The sequence below is a fragment of the Corvus brachyrhynchos genome, unplaced genomic scaffold, assembly GCF_000691975.1.
Source record: "Corvus brachyrhynchos isolate BGI_N302 unplaced genomic scaffold, ASM69197v1 scaffold32, whole genome shotgun sequence".
Lineage (NCBI taxonomy): Eukaryota > Metazoa > Chordata > Aves > Passeriformes > Corvidae > Corvus > Corvus brachyrhynchos.
The window spans coordinates 12,458,636-12,476,373 of NW_008237919.1; the positions used below are offsets into that span (position 1 = coordinate 12,458,636).

At 41.1% G+C, this 17,738-nt stretch overlaps 1 protein-coding gene across 2 annotated transcripts in view; it reads left to right on the forward strand.

Moving 5' to 3' along the window:
• The window catches only part of TRHDE (thyrotropin releasing hormone degrading enzyme), a 252,723-nt gene that overhangs the window by 15,038 nt on the left and 219,947 nt on the right, over positions 1-17,738 (forward strand). The window contains exon 2 of one of the 2 annotated variants that reach the window (XM_017733245.1): positions 15,858-15,922. The exons of the other annotated variant lie outside the window; for it this stretch is intronic. The gene's annotated coding sequence lies outside the window, so the exon portion shown is untranslated. The remainder of the gene's footprint in view (positions 1-15,857; positions 15,923-17,738) is intronic. 2 annotated transcript variants of the gene reach the window in all.

A 17,738-nucleotide genomic window follows, 5' to 3' on the forward strand; every position in this document is an offset into this window, starting at 1 on the left:
GGTTACTCAGGTAGGTGTGATCTAAGTAGGTTGCCTGGGACTCATGACTGTGAATGCAGGAAATCGAATTGCAAGCCCAGGCTTGATGGGAAGCAACCAGTTACAGGCAAGGGTTATTATAACATTGGTCAGAGTCTCAGCACAGAGTCACACAAACTTTTTGAGAAAAGAGCTGATTCCTTCAGTGTAAGACTTTTCTGCAGCACAGCAGATACCAATAAAAATTTTGAGCACATGACACATCACGTGTAGATGCTGTTTATGTTCAGCATTTTTATAATTTAGTATTTTTATAATTTAAAGAGAAATTCAAAAGATGCTATCCTGGAAGAATACCTGCTTGTATTCTTCCACCTGAATGTCAATACTGAGCAGTACAAAGTATGTACACGGACTCATTCAGTGCACCTCTGACAAGGTTGTATTCAGTGAGGCTGGCTATCTTCATAGAAAAATTTGCTGTGCATACCTGTCCAGCACAGAAAATCTTTCTTCCAGTCACTGCATGACTGTGTTGTTAAATACAGAATATCTGACTGTGTAAGGTGGGTTTAGCTTCAGAAGGGAGGTTTGCTTCTATCAAACTCATTCCCATTCCTTAAATTACCGTGAGTTTGAATGGGGTGAGGGGGATGGAGAGGAAATGAAGCAGTGGCTCAGTTCTTCCCTGCCTCTTCCCCTATCCTGCACAGCTGGGTTTGTGGGATGGGAACCACACACTCCGTTCCCTAAGATATGTTGGAGAAGCTCCATTTTCTTGGAGCTCGTACTGCTGAGTATATGCAGATTGCTTAGTTAACACGTTTTTCTAGTACTCACAGTAACTGTGCCCATACAGCAGTACCCAGCAGCTTTCTGGGAGCTCATCTTGTAAAAATCCAATGAACATCTTAGGGGACATAGCAATTTCTTGCACCTGTCAAAATCTTATTCTGTTGCCAATGCGCAGCATGTCGCAGAAACATTTTCAATGGTGGGAAGTAAAGTCTGGTTAATCTCTGTAAAGCCCAAAAATAGTTCTCCAATCATCCCAATTTAATGGGTGATTCTTATGCGAGGATAGCAATGTCTACAAATTTAAGGTAGCTGTGGATTCAACAGAATACTGAGATACAGGGGCTTTCGTGTCACAATCTAGTGAAGCATAAATATATGCATATACAGCGGTTTTTAAATTTCAGTTGAAACATCAAATTGTCATGCAACATCCACATAACTTTGTCACAATGTTTAGTGGGAAACACTTAGAGCAAAATATAATCCTCTCAGCTAAATATGTATCAGAGAGAAATATTCATGTCTTTCAGTATGGCTATAGAGGCAAACTGGAGTTAAGAAAAAATGACATTTTTAATAGAAGTATTTATTTTAGATTGACTTTCAATGAAATATTTGACAGCCCTGGAGTACAAATGTAATTATTTACTGCAGGATTTAATTAAAATATGCTTATTTTTGGAAAAAAAATTACATCTGTCCTGAAATGCCAGTGCTATGCTAGGCAGGCAAAATAAATAAGGCAACACAATTTTGAAGTTCACATTTATTGTGTGTATGCTTGAAGCCCTATTTATGGCCCAAATTCGAGAACCGCTAGAGGAGATCCCTGTGGGTGAAGAGTTTGTACTGTGGGATGGGAGAAGCAAGCAAGATCCACATGCGACTCCTCTGTCAATGCCACCTTCTTTTCTCCCATGGGGAATGGCTGGTTGATCCACATAGTCATAGAATTTTATTTGAGAAACAGCAAGTTTTTATTTTACAGTAATATAAAAACCAGCAACTAAACCTTTTCTGCCTTACCCTATACCTGCATTTCTCTGCCACCGAGATAGAGTCATCCATATGAGAGATTGGCAGGGTTTGCCCAAAAACAGTTGTTGCAATAACCTGCCTGTGTGTAAGTAGGTGCCTGTAACTTGCACTCAGTTGTGAACAGATGACTTATTAGGGTTCACAGAACTTTTGGGTCAGGATTGACGTTACCATGGGTCCACAGAAGATTCTGTTAGTGGGGGATGGACATCCTGGTGGACTCATGTTGTAAAGGCAAAGGGAAGGCTGCACACATATCCCCAGTATTGAATGTCCCAAATGATAAAACATCTTATTATTATTAATAATAATAAAATTAAATATAATATTGATTAACATTGACTAAAATATTATTATTAAAATAAAATATTTCATTGATTAGATGGTGGAATTGGCTGGCATTCATAAGAGATGTGGCTCTCTCAGTGAGCTAACCTGTTCTGGCAATAATCTGGTGAAGTTCGCCACTGATGTCTTTAAAGTGAATTGCTGGACAGAAATGTTTGTTGTGCAGAAAACCCAGGTATGATAAGAAAGTATATGTGCGACTCACAACTTCAAATTGATTTCATGTATCATGTGTGATGTACATCTTCCCTGGAAAATAATCACAGCATCATTTAGTTTGGACAAGTCCAACCATCAATCCAGCACTGCCAAGCCCACCAACAAACCATGTCCTCAAGTGCCACATCCAGTCATCTTGTAAATACATCCAGGTTTGGTGATTCAACACTCCCCTGAGTAACTCCCCTGAGTGACTGACAACCCTTTCTGTGACAAAATTTTTACTAATATCCAATCTAAATCTCCCTTGGTGCAGCTTGAGGCCATTTCCTTTTGTCCTGTCACTTGTTGTCTGGGAGAAGAGACCAATCCCCACCTGGCTACAGCCTCCTTTCAGGCAGTTGTAGAGAGTGATAAGGCCTTCACTGAGCCTTCTTTCCTCTGGACTAAACAACCTCAGCTCCCTCAGCTGCCCCTCATCAGACTTGTGCTTCACCAACTTTGTTGCTCTTCTCTGGACTTGCTTCAGCACCTCAATGTCCTTCCTGTAGTGAGAGGTCCAAAACAATATTTGAGGTATGGCCTCACCAGTGCCAAGTAAAAGGAGACAGTCACTGTCCTGGTCCTGCTGGCCACACTATTGCTGATACAAGCCAGGATGCCATTGGCCTCCTTGGCCACCTGGGCACACACTGGCTCACATTCAGCTGCTGTGAACGAGCACCCCGGGTCATTTTCTGCCGGGCAACTTCCCAGCCACTCTGCATCAAGCCTGTAGTATTGCAAATGCCACACTGCAGGTGTACAAAAAGCCAGTGTTTTCAAACTTTTCTGATCAAAGGGCATAACTGCAAGAGTAGGCTTTATGTATGCATGTGAAAAATGTGAAACACTCCCATTGGCTATAGGAGAGTCAGGGCTTCCCAGAACTCCTCTCTAAGTGATACTAATGGCTGAATACTGCAAGTGCGATCCTCTGCTTCTTCCAGGTGTTTTTCAATAGTACTGATGGAGAGAATAGCTTTTCATCACACAAGTGGCCTCAGTTTCCAGTAAACATTGCCCATGCTAACACCCTGGAGGAGAATCTGAAAGAAGAATCAGTTTCTGTCCTTGGCTTGCACATGTGTTGCTGTCTGCATCAGGTTAAGAGAGTATAAAAATGCTGCTGACAACTCCTCTTAGGGATTCCCTTAGGAATTCTTACCATGTGGAATAATTATCAGGGCTCTGGGGAAGCTGTGGCGGAGCTTTCTTTCCCTTCAGGGACTCTGTTGAATAACTCAAGCTCCTTTGGTATTTGCACAGATCTTTCTGTACGAAGGACCAGGATTTAAAGCAAACAAACTGGTAGCTATGAACAGAAAAAACACTCAAAAAACAATCTAGCCATGTCTAAACAGAGCATCCTGCAGCCAGACCTAGACAAGAAAATAAGTGATGTTGTTAAGGGTGTGTGTTCCCAGAGCAGCTCCTGGCAGGTTCAGTGGGAATCACTACCTCCTTCGTGCAATGAAATTCAGGTCATTCACTGAGTGCCTGAACATGGATTTAATAGCCTCACTGGGGTGAACGTGGTTTTCCTCCAAGGAGCTTTTGGCCTTATGTTACATGTTTTGAAAAGGACACGCTTCTCCCCGCCCCATCCCTAAAAAAAATTTTAAAAAACTCAACTGCTGTAAATCAAGGAAAATTCATAACTTGCTTGAGGTATCACAGCTGTTGATTAAAGACTCAACATCTTTGGGAGCGCATTGCTGCTAGGAAGATAAAAATCTGTTTGACAAAGTTGTGACCATAAAAATTGCAAGGCTTTAGTCAACAGTTAGAGAGGATTTGCATCTCCCTTATAATAAATAACAATAATAATAGCTCACATTTATATGGTGCTTCCAGATTCAAAATGTTTTACAAACATCAGCTAATTAATCTTATTGAAATACTTTCTCTTGCAACACAGTGGTATACAGTGCAAAATGTATCTCATAAAGGGGGCTAATGGCTCATAAAATGCAGCATTTTCCTCGCTGTGTGACTATCACTGGTTTTTAAAATGGCAAATATAAAAATCACACACCTTTATATTTATGCAGCCTATTCTTCAATCATTACATCTGTACAGCGGCCACTGTGGTTAATTTGGGTTGGGAACATGACTGGAATTTGGATCTTCAGTTAGAATCTCTGGTCTCTTCATTCTGTTCTCTGGGTTTTGTTCACCTTACAGCGGATTTGTGTCAGTCATCAGCAACCTGATGAAGCTGATGGTCCCCAGCTCCTGCTTAAAGTCTGTTGGCAAAAAGGGCTGCTCAAGGGACCAGGTCAGAGCAGGCACCAGTCTGTGGGGCAGAATGGGGGCTGCTTCCCTCTCTGCAGAATCTGAAGAGACCATGGAGGCAGAACAGCATTGACAGCTCTTGTAAATACTCCCTGAAGTCTTTCTTACTGTGTTTGGGAGACCTGAAAGGAATATGTGCCGAATTTTCACTCCTTCTGTATCCCTTTCCTTGTATATCCTGTGTCATACAATGTCTTTGAAGAACATGGATCAAACCTGTGGTGGTGCAAAGGTGTTCTTGACAGCACAGTTTTTAGCACATATTTTTTGATCAACAGGGTATTTGATTTGCGTGGCAAGGTTTTGGTAGTGGGTGTCTGCAGGGTTGACTTCTGTGAGAAGCTGCCAGAAGCTTCCCCCATATCCAGCAGAGCCAATGCCAGTCAGCTCCAGGATGGACCAAGGCCAAGCATATCAGTGATGGTGGTAGCACCTCTGGGGTAACAGACTTAAGAAGGGGGGAAACAAAGCCTGTGCATCATCATCCAAATGTTTACTGGATGAGAAAATGTGAGAGCAAGAACCCTGTAGACACCAAGGTCAGAGAAGAAGGAGGGGAGGAGGCGCTCCAGGCACTGAAGCAGGGATTCCTCTGCAGCCCGTGGTGCAGCCCATGGTGAGACAGGCTGTCCCCCTGCAGCCCATGGAGGACCACAGAGGAGCAGACATCCAGCTACAGCCCATGGAAGACCCCACAGTGGAGCAGGTGGAGGCCTGATGAAGGCTGTGGCCCAGTGGGAAGCCCATGCTGGAGCAGGGTCCTGTCTCCCATGGGAGGGACCCCATGCTAGAATAGGGGAAGAGTTTGAGGGATCCTTTCCCTGAGAAGGAAGGAGTTGTAGAGACAATGTGTGATGCACTGACCACAGCTCCAGTTCTCTGTTCCTCTGCTCCATTGGAGGGGAGGAGGTAGAGAAAATTGGAAGCAAGTTAAGCCCTGGAAGAAGGAAGGAGTTGGAGGAAGGCAAGTTGAAGGAAAATTTTAAGATTTGTTTTTATTTTCTCATTATCCTACTCTGATTTGATGGTTTATAAATTTAACTAATTTCCCCAAGTCAAGTCTGTTCTGCCCATAACTGGTGAGTGATCTTTCCCTGTCCTTAATCTAGACCCACAAGCCTTTGCTTGTATTTTATCTCCCCTGTCCAGCTGAGGAGGGGAGGGATAGAGCAGCTTTACTGGGCACCCGATGCCCAGCCAGGGTTAGTCCACCACAGACTGTCAATATTTTTGTGAGAATCCTACCAGTTAAACCATGCTGTTGACATATTGACAACAGTGGCAACAGAGCTTTTCCTGGGGTTCCCCAGGAAAAAAATCTCTGCGTCCCCAGTGCAGAGGACATGGTTTCAAAAGCTGGAAGCATAAAACAGTGTTGTAACTAGGGATTTTCTTCTCCCATCATGTGCAGTACCTTTATTCAAAAAGATTGGGTAACTTTAGAGCTTTCACCATTGTTTACTGCTTCTTGAAGACAAATCTAGGCAAAAATCTGCTAATATTTAAACTAACTAAAGTTGAGCCAAACTCAAGCCAACCTTTGCACCAGAAAAATATACTACTGACTTTTCATTCTAATATATTTTACTTTCTCTTTGACTTACTAATTACTGCCACAGCTGTGGTAGTATTTTTTATAGTAAGAGGTAAGATTGATTGCATGATTATGGGGTTATCATGTGGGACGAGATAATTTTTCAGTGCTTTTGTTTTCTCTCTGTAGAAATCTTGAGAGACCGCATTTTAGGTCTTGACTGTTACTTATATGAATGATGCTTTATTCCTTATATGTAATATCAGAAGCATTATAGGGAATGCAAAAATGGTTTACTAGGTCTACAAGGTCCATTTAAGCTGGCAGAGTGGTACAAAGTGTCCTTAAACATTTATGAGAATCAGACTGTTGGGGCTTTTGTTTAACATAGATCCATGCTTGGTTTAAATCAGTTTGTTGACTGAAAAAATGACAGCAGAGGAAACCAAAACCTATGGAGTTTGCTCTCCTGTCACAGGCAGGTCTATTTGCCTGACAACAGATGAGATAATGGCATCCTAAAATTTTTTCAGACTTTCAGTATGTGTCTTTCAGCTGTGCCACTCAATCCTGCCAAGCCCAGCCCAGCCCAGATCCTGAGTCAGCTCTGAATTCAAAACCTCAGCAGCCCTAAGAGCCTTGCTGCAACTTCAGGAGAGGAGCAATCACCTGCAACAAGGAAAGCCTCTGTAAGTCAGCATTGAGGAGGAAGGACCTGAAGGCACCCAGCCATGGCTGTCAGCTGCTGGCATGTAGCCCTAACCTCCCCCTTTCCTCCATCCTTGTTTTCCACAGCCCTGCCTCACATGGCATAGCTTTAGGTTTTCTAGCAGAAACCCTTACCTGAATAAGCAGGCTTAGAGGAATCTGAACACTCCAATGAATCTTGAAATGCTTTGCCTCAACTGTGAAAGGCCACTTTGAACAAAGAGGATAATTGACCTTCCCTTGCGTATTTGATGCATAAATGGTGACTCCTGACTACAATATCTGCTTGCTGCTTTTTCTTTCTGTTACCACTGAAGAGGCGCCATTACCATGGAAGCATGAGCCGGGTAATCTCTAGTTTGTGCTTTGTCAGCAGGGAAGCTGCCTGAGTTCAGGCTGCAGGACACTTGCTGATGATTGGGCAATCCACTTTGTAGGATTGCCCAACAGCAGAACACAACTTTTCTTTGGAACTTCATCAGATTTGAGCTGACAGTTGTCAATATGTGAGATGTAAATATGAAGATTTTATGGTTGAGGTCATAAAAAGTTTGGTTTTAAGCTCGAAGCCATACTTTAGGCAGTAACACATGATGCTTCAGTGGAAGGTGTGTCTTTCAAATCATACCTTGCTTCTAGCAAAGTATTTTTTGTATGTTATCACATCACATGAATAATGTTTATATCATCATGAGTGTTGTCATGACCTCATATTTACAAGACTAAACTCTGCTTTATTTACACATCTGAGAATAATTTTGTTTAGCTATAATTTCCATTTAAGCCTAAAAATAAATGTTTGTGACATCTGAGCATGCGTTTGTTGCTCTGACTATTCTTTACATTCAGTACTGAGCATGGTGCCCTTTTCACATTTTTAAACTGAACCACACTGTCAGCTGGATGAGGTGAAGACTAATGAAAACTTTGCTGGTAATGAGGGATCAGCACTGTTCACCAACTTTTAATTGACATAAGTGCTAAGGAATTGACAATAATGTATGTGCAACCACTTACTGATAAGCAGAGAACAGTTTAGGATAAAAGTGACCCTGAGATTAGCTCAGCTGTTTAGAGCATGGTGCTAATAACACCAAGGTTGTGGGTTTGATCCCTGTACAGGCCATTCACTTAAGGGCTGGACTTGGTCGTTTGTGTCCCTTGCAACTCAGAATATTCTGTGATTTGTGTATCATATGTCTTGAAGTTGACATTGAAGTATTCCCTCTTTCCAAATATCTGTGTACAAAATGCTCTGGATAGATGCTCAGGCTACTATAAAAAGGATAAACTCTCAGAGAAGAAACTAGAGAAGACCTCATGAGAAACAGGTCTGAATGTCGAGTTAGCTAGTGAGGAATTGGGCAGGAGAGGGTAGTCCAAATGGGACATCTTATATCACATGGCTCTTTCAATCACTATTTTGCTTAAAGCAAAAAGAACTCCTGCATTTTAAACTTCAGTGGATAGAGTGTCCAGCCAAGGTGTGTGAAACAGAGGGTCGACCCTCCTCCCTTTGGAGGTATTGAAAGCCACACCTTCATTAGCAAGGAGAGAATATTGTTATAATTTATTTTGGGAGATATGTATCTGAACTTTTTCTGGGGAAACACCTGCTTCAGAGAAGCATTTAGCATCAAAGTTTTGAGTATAAGCATGTAGACTGCACTTTAATTACGTTGTGGGTACCCTGCCCAGAGTCCCATGCACACAGAGATGACAACATTGCCGAGCTGACAGTAGCAGTACTGCAGCAAATCCATGGTTTTGACTGTAGTATACTTGTCTCATCTCCTTTGACACCTCTTCTGGGAGAGCTGTTGAAGAGAAGTAACTTTTTGTATATGAGAAGAAAAAGATAACTGTGTGCAGGAAGAGTTTTTGACGAGAAATTGTAATGTCCGTCCTCAGCCTCCTCACATTCTCTTCTGTCAACCCATACATTATAAATAGGGTTGTTTTAATAGATCTTATATATTTTCCTTTCAAGACTTTTACATCATTTTGATTGACATTAAGGCAATTACAGAGAAAATTATAAACCATTTCTTAAACATAAAAGAAATAGTTTAGCTCCTTTTAATAATGCCTACATATTTGAAGAAAGATGAGCAACTTCTCTGTAATTTTGGAACCCCTGTAAAACATCCCTTTCACGGCATCCTCACTCTTAGGGACCTGTAAGGAATAATTAGGATAATTCTTTGTAGAGTTAAGCCCCTTGCAAGAGTTTATTCTGCCCACAATTACCATCATTTATTTATATATTTTTAAATTTCAAAAGCAAAGGACTCATAGTCAAGTACAGTTCTTCCAAGCTAAACCAGACTAATATTTTACAACAATTGTAGCACACTGTGGAAAGAACAGAAATAAATAAATCAGTTGGTGAGCCATTATCATTCACTTTACACAGCAAAAACCAAATACGGCTGTCATTTCCTAACTTTCATTGGAAATAAATTGAAAAAGTATATCATTCTTTAACCTAGCAAGGAAAGAGAGAATTGCCTAATATTTTGCAATGCACATTACTTGTGTAATATATATAATACAAAGGGGGGGAAAAAAAGAAGGAAGGCGTGAGATGATTTGAAGTTGTAAAAGTGGATTATCATATCCCAGAATCATAAAAGACTCATTTGAAAGGGACAGAGAATAAAGAAGAAAAAAACCAATTAAGAGTAAGCAAAATAAATAGCAATTGTTTCTGTCTTCCTACACTGCTTTGCAGCTACTCTATCAAGCAGATAACAGGGTAGGTGGGTGTGGGTGTTGTAAAGGTCCAATAGGCTCAAACCCTCAGATTTCTGATAGAGTGTATAACACTGAAGTATTACTTTTCAAGGATGCCAACATAATTACATAGACTTTTCATCTGGAAAGTAAAAGAACTTATTATCAATTTTCTTCCAGCTTGGTGGATTGAAGTCACAAAAATAAAGGGAAGAGTAAGCCCCCCGGGCTCTTTGTCAGTGTGTTCAGGGGCATATGAAGCTTTGGTAGCCCAGATGAATGAGCAGGGCTGTCCTCCATAAGATATCATCCTTTTCCCAGACACCTGACCTGGGAGTCAGTCATGCCGAGTACAGTTTTGATCTTCACTCATTATTGACCAGACTAAGCACTGAGCCTGGTAATTTGGAGAGTTCTACCACGTGACTCATGCTTGCCCTCCTACATCTGGCCATGCCCACAAAACTAATTCCCACAGCAAAGAAGCAATAATTAGTTTACAATAACTCTCCTCTGACACAGGAAGTTTTGGACCAAGCAGCTATGCAGAAAGACTTCTTAATTTTTGTCACTTATCTCTTCTACTGCTCAAGGGTGGTTCATCCCAGATCCCATCACTTTGTGACTCATTGCTACTGAAATCTGTAAGAATTCCATAATCACAATTTTGGGTTTCTACAACAGCTCTGTTGAGGTTTTCCATCTGAAGGGCCTCAGATAGCCTGTGTCAGAGGATGATTGATGGCCAGCTGACATGTCCGGGGTACTGAGAGCTAGTGAAACGCACACTGACGAGAAACATGCTCACAAAGATAAAAGGTGTTTTTGGCAATCTGATTATACATGAAAAACACTGTCCAGTTTTTCTTGGAGTAACTGCTGGTCATACATTAATTACCCTTTAGAAAAGACCATTACCAAAGGCTAATAAGGTTTAACCCTGTTGAGGAGAAAATTATTTTTCAATAATCAAGATGTAATGACTTTCTTCAGAAAAAAAAATGGCAGATTCTGTGTTTAGGGAAAAGTAGAGAGTTACATAGTGTTCAGCTCCTTCAAAGGACCTCATGAGACACAGGACACAAATTATATTCTAATTTGTAGTATCCTAATTGTGTAGATTACATGGAGAAATAAACAAAGCCTTTCCATATAATATACCTGACAAGCATCTCTTATAGTATTGTCCAGAAGCATTTTCTGGTGAGCCATATTTTCGTGGATAGTCTTGTTAAAAAGTAAAGGAAATCGGAGAGCATATTTGACAGATAAAATTAGAAAATTAATGGACACAGATAATCCACTTAGATATTCAGAACAGGTGTACGAAGAACCAAGTTCAAAGGCATAGGAGAGGAAATACTTCAATTCATGAAGAGAAAAGGGAATGATACTATTGGTTTGCTTTCTTACTCCTTAGTATTATTAACTTACATACATGCATACCAATAGTAGCTCCAATAAGTACTGACCAAAGTATATTCATATATACTATTGTCGCGGGTTCGGTTTGTAACCGGGCGGAAACACCAATTTAGTGTAGTGGTTTGGTCCAAAATACTCATTACTGTTTATCTGCTGTGAGATAAGAATTAGGAGAAATGCAAAGCAGGCACCAAACTTGAAAGAATATAAAGAAGTTTATTAACAGACCTAAAAGAAGAAAAAAAAATTATACCACCTTCAGAACTCTCCTCCTCCCCCCACCTTCCTCCCTTCTCCCACTGACAATGTGAAAAGACAACCCTTAAGATGTTCAGTCTGTTTACCACTTCCATAATAACCTTGGTTCAGTCCATTTAGAAAGAGAAGTCTCTTCTTGCTCATGCTATGAAAACATTATCACAACGAGACAGCCGCCCACTTCCAAATATTGTTCAGTCCATTTAGGAAGAGGAGTCTCTCTGCCTGCGTGTGAGTCCTTTCCCCCGACTTGCAGCTTTTCCCGCAACTGCTTTCGAGGGTCCACTCTTGAAGTTTTTTGGGGTACAATTTTAAGGTTGAGCCGTTCAGAAACAAAAACAGAGGCCCTTCTCCTTCCCTGGGAGCAAAGGGTCTTCATCATCTTCATCGTTAGGACTATCTCTGGGAGCATCTCTAGGAACTGAGGTTTTCTCCTTTCCCATTTGGAGCAAAAGTCCTCATCTGGTTCATCTCTAGGGACTGAGGTTTTCTCCTTTCCCGTTTGGAGCAAAAGTCCTCATCTGGTTCATCTCTAGGGACTGAGGTTTTCTCCTTTCCCGTTTGGAGCAAAAGTCCTCATCTGGTTCATCTCTAGGGACTGAGGTTTTCTCCTTTCCCATTTGGAGCAAAAGTCCTCATCTGGTTCATCTCTAGGGACTGAGGTTTTCTCCTTTCCCGTTTGGAGCAAAAGTCCTCATCTGGTTCATCTCCCCCTGTCCAAACTTCTCATGAAATTACAGCTGCGTCAGCATCTGCCTATCGGGCCCGCTGGCCCCCACTCGGGGCCTGCAGCCACCTGTCCCAGCGCCGGAAACGAGAGAGAGCTTGGAGGGGGAGTTTGCCTATTCTTAAATGTGGATCACAGAGGTGATCACAACTTTAAGTGGTTTAGAGAATTGTCCATATTCAAACTGGCCAGCTGATAGGTTCTATCAGTTCCCAGAGGAAACTGTAAGCACCCTACCAATAGTAGCTCCAATAAGTAACTATGCTTGCTAACCTATGACAACTATATCTGACACAGTCTGATTCTCCCTTCTTCTCCCTCCTTCCCAAAAATACCCATTTATACATTGTACTCAAAGCAAAAAGCACACAGATTTTAACTGAATGCTAAATACAATTATCATCACAATAGTATTGCTTTGTCTATAGACATATTCACATAATGTGAATAATTTCCTGGTTTGTGAATAAAGTCGTATAATAACTTTGTTTGAAAGAAACACTTTGAACTGTCCGCTATTTCTTGCAGCAATTTTGGGAAAATATATGAAATAGTTCACACTTTTCCTCAATTTTTTTTAAATACAAGATTTAAAGTGGATGTGAGATGTGTGTATCTGTGCACATTTTAAATGCCATTATATGAAGTTCTGTGGATGACTGTTCATTTTTATAGCCACTGGCAAAGCTCAAATTGATTTTGAACTTTACATTTACCATAGGAATGCATATTAACAGATGATGGACAAATCTGCAACTTCATAAAGTGGCTCCTGTGTAAGTGGCAGGTCTTACATCTGCTGGGAATAGTGGTGTTCAGGATTATTGTCAACAGATTCTGTCCTAAAGGATGCTTTGTTTTCATTGTATTGAGCATATTCTACTCAAGGATATATTTTTTACAAAATTTCCTTAATTAATTTTTATTGAGCAAAAAGCCATTAGTAAGAAATTATTTTCAAAATTTGGCACTGGATAAAATATTCTTTTGATGATGATTATTATATTTATCTTCAGTTTGGGAAGGTAGTACAAGAAGATAGAAATAAAATAAACCACAGGCTGTCGTATGCCTTAGATGCGACATTGATTATGCGGCTGTGACTTTTTCATTGCGCCCCAGTTCCTGCCACCCAGTCAAGCTCCTGACAGTAATGATTCAGGCTCTCATTCTTATTGAACATCCCTTTCTATTTCTGTAGAAAAGCTTTTGGCTTCTAAACAGGTGTAACCCTTTTTTCTGTACCTCATTAGGCACTTTGCCAAGGAGAGAAAGGCTGATTCAACTTTCCTGTCAAATCGTCTCTTTTAAAGTGGCACCTTTGAAAGTGAGATCTGATGTTTTGCTCATGTGTCTGGGCTCAAGTTTGGAAGGCAACAGAGTGTTCTTGGTTATCCCAGAAATAAAATTCTTAAGCTTTAAGGCTGATATTGGAACATGGGGTTTTGTTCCTGCATCTCTCACTGAAAAATATATATTGTGTTTCAAATATTTCCAGTAAATTTGACCACAGATAAATAGACCTGTCATGGTTTTCTTAAGATGTAATTGTTCATATGAAAAAAACTTTTCAGAAGATCAGTTCTGATGGTTTTTATCTGGGAAACATTTGCTTTCGAGCAATGCCCATGCAGAAACTGAAAAAAATAGATTCTTCATGTTAATATGGTTATACCTGGTGTGTTTATCTTCGACATACTTCGGCTACAGCCCTCCTCAAAACCTGTTAGGATGTTCCTTGCTCTGGGGAGCTATCTCAGTGCCAGTGCCTTTCTGTGTACACCCCAGTAATGACATCCTGCTGTTCCATTCCCACAGCCAACAGAGCTCCTTTTCTTGAGGAACGATGCCTTGTATGTCCTTTGTTTTGATTCTGTCAAGGTGCCTTGCCAAGTCCTTTAAGATCCCTTCTGATTCAATGACTTATTGGTGAACAAAAGGACATCTCACTCTATTTTCATCCTTTCCAAGATATTTTTGCTAGCAGAAGGCCTAGGGACAAATGTTCTGCATTGGAAGTCTGGCCTCTACCTGGTTGCAAGTCAGTGTGGGGCAACTTTTACACCTACGTAGATAACAGTTAAATGATGAATGTTAAGGCTGAGGTTTATGCAACCAGCTGCAACATTTATCTGGACCATTCCACATGGACTAAATAGTGATTACATGAAACCTTCTCTAACTAGTTTTAATTACAATAGTGGGTGCAAGTGTGAGTGTGCTGAATGCACAGGTAATAATAATTTGAAAAAAAATCACCAGTTTTTTCTTGTTTCTTTTTAGTTTGTTAAATTTCTACTGTAGATGTCATGTGCCAAAGCTGTGTGTTCAGGATTTCAACAATCACTTCCTAAGCTAAAGCTAAGCCTTTTTTACGCATTTGAACACAGTCTCAGCCTATACTTATGCTCTCGCTTGCCTGTTTTTCCACCCAGCCAGCACCTCCACTTTGCTCCCCTCACCCTCTACTCAATCCATCTTAGGAAATGAGATCTCCAGTGCTTTTGCCATGGGACTTGCACACCATATGAACAGTGATCAGCTGCCTCCAGCAAAGCTGTGGGGGCCTGAGTTGCTCCAACCATTCAGTGATCAACCCCGTGGTTGTGATCAACGAGTCACAGCTGCCAAGGGGTGTCATGTTGGGAAGAGTCACCCAGGCTGGTGGGGATCTCAGCTGGGAGACAGGAGCTGGCAGTGGTCACTGCCTGACTGTGGGGCCAAGGTTGGCTGACCTCAGCTGCAGGGCCTGCTGGGGTCCAAATCTGAGCTCAGCACCATGAACCAGCCTCCTTGGCTTCCAGCCTCAGCCTGGGCAAAAAGGCTGCATAGGAACATCCCACTCACCCAAGAGCACATGCAGTTGTGTCACCATAATACCTGCACCACTATAGAGTCCTTTAGACTTCTACCATACAGGCTTAAAATTAAAAATGTAAAGAAAACAAAGGAAGAAATTAATTTAAGGAGCTCCTGATGATGCCAGCTAGTGTATCCACCAGATCAGAAAAAGAAGATTATATATACAAGTTACAAAGAATGTTTGCAAACATTATCATTAATGTGCACACCTTATCAACATACATTGATTTTATACACATCTTTTAATTTAAATAGCTTTGATTTTCTGTCTGGAAGACAAAAGAGAACATTAATAGCCATTGTTTACTGAATTTACAGAGTTGTGCATTAGCTCCTCTGAAATGATCTTGTGTTTGTTATGCTTCAAATATTAATATTTAAAAGAATATTACAAATGCTGGTAACTTGAGTCATGTAGACATTATAGAAATAAATTGCATATTTGATATTAATTCACCCTGTTGCTTCCTATCATCCTCCATAAAATAGTATACTTCTTGCAAAGCTACCAATAGCAATCTCTGTGTGCCAGTTTATTACCTGTATAGATATCATTATTCCCCTGTGACAGCAAAGTCAAATTCAAGGCATTTTTCATAAACTAGGAAAAATTACCTTTCCAGTGACATATGACACAACCTTCAACTACTGAATGAATTCAAGAAAAATTCTCTTTTGGGAAAAGACCTTGCATGTGATTTGTCAGCCTTAAAAATATTTCTTGAGAAAGTTAATTCTGAGAGACTTTACAACTGAGCACTGTTTTCTGTTTATATTTAAACTGTACTCTGCTATGATGCATTTCAGAACCAGAACTACAGAACAAAAATTTGCTTTGCTATATTTTAGTTGAACAAAGACTGTTAGGCCCACATGGTGAAATCTGAGACCTTATTGGAAATCTCACATAAAAACTGTATTTGTAAATGTCATGTCATGATTTTCAGCACTGAAGTGTTCCAAGAGATTGATGCTGTGATGAGGAGTCTGAGGAGTGGAGACTAAAATCGAGGTGAGATGTCTGGGGATTGACAGGGGAGTTAAAGTAGAATGAAGTGGTTGAAGCAAAAAGCATCAGCTTTGGGGAGGAGGGGAGGACAGAAGGATATTCATAAGAAGAACACATTCTTTCCAAACTCTCACCCAGATTTAACCTCCCTTTTGCTGCTGCTAAAGATGTGTCTGTAAAGCTGATTGGCACCTGGACTCCTTACCGCTGGTCCATATGCAGGATGATAACCTAGAGATGCTACTGCACCCCACAGTTACCAAGATGGAGTGAGTACACCATGCCTGCCCACAGCCCAAGGAAGGGTTAATGGCTTAATTACCTCCCATAGCTGAGATCAAGCTGTGGATCTAAACCAGCTGCTGTAAGAGACAGCTGCCTGGGCATCATGGAGCAGCAAATGGGGAGGCTGCAGGCTGCCCTGGAGGCTTCAGAGATACAGGCTGACAGGAGTGGTAGAAAAAGCTATGTGGAGAGAAAAACTGCCAAGCAGGGAGATAAGTTGCAACAGAAGAAGGAGAGGTATGGAAGGGTGATCTGCTATTGCTTGCTCTAAAGCTGTCAGGAAAGAACATCTCTGGACATCCCACCTGAATGGACTAGAGTGTTTGAAGTTAGAGTAAGGGCTCATACATGAGTTTGCAAGCCCTTGTACAGGGTCACAGGGTGGTGGTCTTATGATTGGGTAGGGTGGCATGGCATGAGGATGCTTGTCTTCACTGCAAGCATGTACAGCAGGCTTCTGCTGCCTTGGTGAGATTCAGCTGTACAATATAGCTCAGTGCTGTGTAGAGACCCTGAGGCTACCTCTGATGGCAGCACTGTGACAACTGTGTCGTGCTTGCTCTTGCACAGGTGATCTTGCTGTAAAACATGTTGGAGCAGTCTGAAAGGCACAGTGTTTAAAGCAGCTAAATCTCTTCACCCCAGCTGGATCACAGCTCTTTCAGGTGATGCTGTGCTATATAGATGTACTAAAAATACTGCAAAAGCAAGCCTCTGGGGTTTGCCGAAACAGGGTGACACTAATAGTCTTCTCTATCCTGCAGACTTGGAAAATTAAGTTTGCCATCTGAATATTCATATAGTCTTAGAACTGGAATTTCCTGGGGTCTGGAGAACTTGCATTTCAAATAAAACAATGGGAAATTATTTATGGACATAATTTTTAGGAAGGGAGGTACATGAAAATCATCTCAGGAGTGGGGTAGGCAAGATGGCCATATCCCTGCAAAACTGGGGTCTGGATTCTGTCACTGTCTGACTTGAACCTGGCTATTTGTGAGCACAGCTGCGAGTGAGAAGGTCAGACTGCACCCAGCTGGGGCTGAAGGGCATCATGCTTGGTGTGTTTGGTAGGAGACTGACCTGGCAGAAGTATAGCTTGTATGCCTGTCGTTTCTGATGCAGGAGAGGCTAAAAACTCCTCATAGAAAATGGAACTCAGTTCTATTAGGTACTTCCTGAAAATAACACAAGGACATTCTGTATGAACAATGGTTGCAGTCCTGGGCATCCCATTACTTTTTTCTGTAGAGTATTTGTTTTGTGCCATTACACTCACTCTCGCCATTTACACATGATTGATACTTTTTCAGAATTTCAGAATATCAGAATTTCAAGCATATAAAAAAACCCCCCAAACATATAAATATATCTTATTTTTAAGCATGTGGCCATTTCTCAATACAGTAAGTGCAACTTTCCAACAGGCAGGTTGCCAGTCTATGTCTTCTGGTGCTGGTAATTATGTAGAAGCACCTGGTAACTGATCATAGTCTGGTCTGTGTGAAGGTTTGGGAGGGAAAAGGGGGGGAAA